The sequence below is a fragment of the Tenrec ecaudatus genome, chromosome 1 (genome assembly GCF_050624435.1).
Source record: "Tenrec ecaudatus isolate mTenEca1 chromosome 1, mTenEca1.hap1, whole genome shotgun sequence".
NCBI lineage: Eukaryota > Metazoa > Chordata > Mammalia > Afrosoricida > Tenrecidae > Tenrec > Tenrec ecaudatus.
Genome location: NC_134530.1, coordinates 123,496,791 through 123,503,144, shown reverse-complemented (window position 1 = coordinate 123,503,144; position 6,354 = coordinate 123,496,791).

Genomic DNA, 6,354 nt, shown 5'->3' with positions numbered 1-6,354 from the left:
CATTCAGAGTTATATCTGACTTTCACAATCTATAAAGACTAGTTATCAATTTTTTGAAAGATTTGATAAGCAGGAACAAAAAAAATAGCTTCTAGATGCGGACATTTGTCTCACTAATGCGAGCAGCATAAGAAGGACGCGCTCCTTCTGGATTTGGCTGTAAATACGCCACTGACATGCATTTTGGAAGGTTGCCGTTCTGTGCTGGTGGGAAAGCATTCGTCTCACCTGGCCCTGACTGGAATCGACATGAGGAAGCAGTGACATTGCTGTCAGCCACATTCAGCTTTTTAAAACAGGGGCACCTGCTCTGCCAATAGCTGTCAGAGTCCAGGCCACTGCATATTAAAAATTATGTTCTATCAACCGAGCCTGGCCTAGTGGAAGTTTTATTAGGAAATAATTCTCTTGCTGTGTTTGGGGAAGGGAAGAAGAAAGAACGAGAAAACAAAACCCCAGCAATACTGTATCACCCAATAGACTTCAGAGCGATGATTAATGTTTCTTCCATGCTCAGGTCAGGAGTGGCACTGGCTTCCCTCGTGCCGCTATGGAAAGCCACACCCCCACGTTGCAGGGTCAGACTAATAAACATTCGGGAAGCAAGCAAGAGGCTCAAGTATTAATGAATTGCGGGCCGACTGTTGCATATCACTGCATGATTCTGTGCATGGGAGAGCTTTATTTTCCATAAATCACTCCCTTGTTACCAGGGAAAAAGAATTAGATTCTTTTCTTTAGGAAGACAAGATTGGCAAGTTTGCTGAAAATGCTTATGAAAATAGCAAGAAGCCTCAGTGAAATGGATGGGCACAGTGGCTGTAACAATGGGCTCAAACAAAGCAACAATGATGAGGATGGGGCAGGACCAGGCGGCGTTTCATTCTGGTTCACAGCGGTTGCTGTGGTCAAGACCAACTCATCGGCATCTGATGATGATGATGATAATGCACATTTATGTGCTCGGCTTTGGGTAAAGTTTCTAGTTTAAAGTACAGTCCTGGGAGAGCTGACTGCCCACACTGCAGAAGACATGCTTGGAGGTGCGTCCATCGTCTCTGTGGTCCATGCGATGAAATCTAAGGAATGAAAACACTGGCCACTCTCCAGAATTTAACATTAAGCCCGTGCTTTGAAAAATACTCACTTTGCACTTGAACAAAAATAAACATCGGGAGTTTCTCCAGCTACTCCAGCAGGGAATTTTTAAAAAATAAATAGAAATCACTACACTCTACTTTCATTTCCAACCATTTACTGTGACTGTATAGCACTCTATAAAAAACCCATTGCCATCCAGGTAATTCCATGTCATGCTTATCACATCAATGTATGGAGACCCCATAGGTTCTAGAATAGAAATGTTCCCAAAAGTTCTGTTTGTTTGCTTTTCTGCAGTTTTTGTGGAAGAGATCAACGGGTCTTTCTTCCACGGTGCTCCTGGTGGCGCTGGGGCACCATGTGCCAGACCTTTACAGAGCAACAGAAAACGAATACCGTCTCCGAGAGGGATGCAGGATTTTGTGTCCATTCATTTGACTGCTCAGGGGTCCATTCAATAGTCTGTGTTGTTTGCTGCGTGCAGCGTGCAGACCTGACCTTCGAGTGCCTCAGCTCTGCAGACATGGACAAACCACTGGAAACACAATGATGTGAGGCAGGACAGTTTCTGCTCTATGCCTGTTTAGTTCATATACCTATGCAAAGAAGTTAACTTTTTATTGCTTTCCATTATGTGAAAATGACCGTCTATGGAGGCTCTATTGAGCTGGTGCGACTTAGCATATGAGCTATTCAGAATGCCCAGCATTACTGTTGGCAGGAGGGAGGTTGTTCAAACTTGGGCATATATCCTTATCACCTGAAGGGCTTCTTCAACCACATCTACTTTCTGAATCAGCCGGCCTGGGCTGGTGTCAAGGATTTAGATAGCGAACAATGAGTGCCCAGGGGTGCTGGTGCTGGAGCTGGTGCCGCTGCTGCTGGTTTAGGGACCATACAATGAGAAACACTGCTCTAGGTGATCCCAAGTGGAAAGTGTGTTGTTGGCTTACAGTCTACCAGCCTGGTCCATGGGCGACTCCACGGGCTCCTCTCCAGAGGAGGCTGAGAAGGCCAGCTGGTTTCACAGCAACGCCCACTGCCAGGGGCCAGTGAACTGCAGTCAATGCCTGAGTTACGAGGAGATCCACTTCTGAGTAGTCTCTACGTGAAATTTGCACAGACGTCAGAGCGGTGCTCTTGTGGTTCTTATTGTCCTTCTTCTAGCACAAGAGCGAGCTTAGCTGCTTTAGGACGACTTACGATCAGCACGTGTAGCCCGTGAAGGTGACTGTGATCAAGATGTGGGTAGCAGGCGTGCGCTCAGGAAGCCCAGGCGGCATGGTGGGTTGTGCTTTGGACCCACCAGGCGCTCGTGGTTAGGTGAGAAAGATGAGGGGCTCTGTTCCCATGAAGATTTACAGCTACGGGGCCAGTTCTACTGTGGGTGAGAATCAACTCAAGGGCAGAGAGTTTGGCTTTGGTTTTGGCTTTGGAAGGATTGGTGTTCAATCATTTACAGTGGGGAGAAATTTACACATCATGAAAAAGCAGGCACGAGTGGTCTGTATGGTGGATGTTTGTAACCTGGGGCTTGCCCCTAGCTACAACTTCATTCCTGAGGAGACTATGAACACGGAAAAGTGTGAGGCTGGTTTGCTTGCAGTCTTAAGTGCTAGCCACTCACCCCTGCCCACTCGGTACAAATAGCAGGAGCACCTCCTTCCTGGGCCTGCCTTTTCGCTGCTTCCTCCCATAAACTCATGATGGACATTTGAACTTGGGGTTTCGGCTGATGGACTTGGGGTTTGGGCGAGCCAGTGATCTTGAACATTACCTCTTGGGAGAGGTGAGGTTCATTTACATCGTGGCTCTTCATTTCCAGCCACACATTTGGGTTTGAGAAGGAAGCCATTTTATTAACTAATTGCAATGCAGAAATTATGTTCCTAAGTATTTATTTGAGATACTATAAGACACATTTCTGAAATGCAAATCACATATAGTTCATTAGAACGAAAACCCATTTTCAGGGGCTAGAAGCAGTGTCTCAGCATTGCAGAGGAAGGCATGGGAGAAACTCCTTGCCCGGCCCAAGGAAGAGGGCTCTCATTATGGGCCAGGGCGGAGTTCAGGCAGACCAGCAGGAGAGCCTTTATGGGCATAGGGGGAAAGAGGTGTTCGTGTGGAAGGAGAAACAGGGACTTCCTACTGCTTCAGGGTGTAGACCTAGAAAGTGGCCCATTTTAAAGTCAATGTAGGTTCCAAGTTGTCCGACAGGTGGTGTATGTTTGCTTGGTAGCTGTTCATTACGTCTCCATGGTTTAGAACTCCATCCACTGTAGGCACTTTGAAAATACTTCTTGAATGAATACTCCATTCCCACTTCTCAGACTTTATTCCTCAACTAATCCCTATTGTTTCTCCCCTCTTACCTCACATGAAGACCAAACTGGATATCATTCATGAAAACAATGTAAGTTCCATGAAGGCAGGCATGACAGTTAGGGTTGTGTGTCAACTTGGCTGAGGTAGGATTTCCGGTGCCTTGGCAGTTGATATCTAATAATCCCCATGGGAGAAAAATAATAATCCCCCATGACCTGACCTAACACAATGGAACCAAAGCTACGTAATTGTAAGCCTCCACAATAGGATAAGATAAAGTAGAATTCAACACCCTTCACTCAGTCACAGCCCTACTACAATTAAAAAGACATTTCCTTGGAGGCATGGCCTCCTTCCAATGTAAGCTGTGGAAAAGCTTGCTTTGCTTTTTGTTCAATCTGAATCCTATATCTGGCTTATCAACCTCTGGTTCTCTGGGCTCGAGTCAATAGTTTGCCATATTGCCTGCTGATCCTGAGAGCCATCAGCAGCCTGCCATCTGACCTGCTGACCTTGGATTCATCCATCTCTGCCGCCATCAGCCTATGATCTTTCTGCTCAGCTTGGGTCTCATCCCCCTACAGCTGAGCAAGTCAGGGGAAACCTCCAGCTAAACATCTGACCCATGGACTTAGAACCCACCTGGACTTGAACTTGCCTATGTCTACAATTGTGAGCTATTTAAAAATATATATCAATTTCTATATGTATACATCACTAGTTTTGTTTCTCTAGAGAACCCAGCCTAGGACCACGCTAGTTCCAAGGAGACAGAGGATTGGACTTGTATTCCCAGTGCCCAGCACTGTGCTGAAGAAGCCTAGGAGGTACAGTAGTGAAGGATTCAGCTGCTAGTTAAAAAGTTGGTGGTTCAAACCCACCAGCCATTTTGCAAGAGAAAAGACTTGGCTCTGAGCTCCTGCAAAGATTACAGCGTAGAAAACCTTATGGGTGTCCTGTCTTACTGGATTGCTGTGAGTCAAAATCAGCCCCACAGCATCAACAACAGTATTAGGTTTAGAGAGAATTGATCATCAAGAAATACTTGTTAAACAAGTGAGCCAATTAAAACCTTTAAAAACTGCTAAAGAATATACATGTGCATACACATATTCTACACACACACACACACACACACAAATATGCACACACAAGGGCAAACACACCCTAACTGAGAAGGATATTCATTCAATCTGCCTAATAAACAAATGATGGTGAAGTCAGTGGGTGAGAGCTGGAAGTGAAAGTTCAGTAGAGGGGATATCCAAGTTAATACCACAATGTCCAATATACTATTGATCATCTTATAAACAGTGGGCCAAATTGAACTGAGAAGCCCCCTTAAGAATTTACTTGGGCAACCAAATCGATGTGTAGAAGTGTGGATGTAGTGGAAACTCAAAAGCCAGCTGGAAGATAATTGGATAGTCCCTTTCAGAAGGGCCACATGGAATGGATGGTAAGTCCAGAGTCCAGCATAGCACTGATGGGCCACATAACTACCCTCTAGCTCTTTAATATTGCCTCTCCTTGCTCTTAGGATTTTATTTGTTTCCCCCCATTGATCATGTTAGTTTTGTGTATGTTTATTTGTATATTTAAGATCCATGAAAACCAAGATAGATAACCCTTCAGTAACAGGAGTAATGGCTCCCTGAGGGTACAGGAAGAAAGGGGGGCAATAGGGAGCAGATGGCATCAGTGACTGTGTAGCCCCACTCGATGGGATCAAACAACAGAATTGCCTCTGAATGTATACATTGGATTGTGTAAGAAATTGCCAAAAAAGAAAAAAACTACTGTAGCTCCCAAAGCGACTGGATGCTTTCTGGGAAGGTGAGTCTTGAGTGTGAAAATAAGGCAAATGACTTTGGCTCTTAATTGGATTCCTGCCAAAATCACTGTCGGTGTGACATGAACATCTTAGAACATAACCCAGTTAGTCCACCCAGGTACCTTTCTGGGCTGTGTCTGTGTGTGGCCTGAGGAGAAAAGTGGAGAAGTAGAAAATCCGGGAGCTAGCCAAGGAATGGACGGGAGTGAGCGTGAATGGAACGGCCTGCATCCCTGGCGCGTGTAGGAGCTGTGTCTGCAGAACACAGTGAGGAGCACAGCCCGAGACGGCCCATCAAGACGGAGAGGTGGTGGGTCTGGAAGCCAGTGAGAAGGAACTTGGGGAATGCCGACATGAGGGATTTCTTTAGCTCGTGGGGAGATCACTGGGCTCCCAGTCACACTTTGGGTATTTTCTGCAAATATTCAGAAAAACCGTCCTGGCAAAGAGGCCCCCAGGCAAGAGATTCCTGGTCGCCTGGGGAGCCCTGGTAGTGCTTGGGGTTCGGCCTGGGCTGCTAACTGCAAAATTGTCGCTCAGATCCATCAGCAGTTAGGCCTTCAGGAAGATGAGGCCGGCTCTTCCTGCAAAGGGTACAGTCGTGGGAACGCTCCGTACGGTCAGGATCAACTCCGTGCCAATGGCTTGGCTTATTTTTTTGTGGGCGAGGCAGGAGTACGTTTATAAAAGGATTGTGAAAACAACAATTTAGACTAATTTTGCCTTACCCCTTGATCAAATTTCTACAGTCTGAAGAAAGTGTATTTGTTTATGTATTTACTCAGTACACATGCTGGCAGACCAGGACGGCATAAGGCCCGGATCTCAAGGAGCAGTTGTTCTGGTCATGCCCCTGGGCATGTTCTTCCTCTGAACGTCTGCTTTCTCACATCCACAGCCCAACCCCACCGGATATTGTGTTTTCACCGAGTTCCCCCCCCCCCCCGCCTGAATAATCCATGCATCCATTCAACAATTGTTTACCACGCACTGCTTGGGCCACCAGGACTCCGCTGTGAACCCACCAAAAACCAAACCAGTGGATTCCCACTCCGTGGTGACTCCATCTTTAACAGAGTAGAACTTTCCCC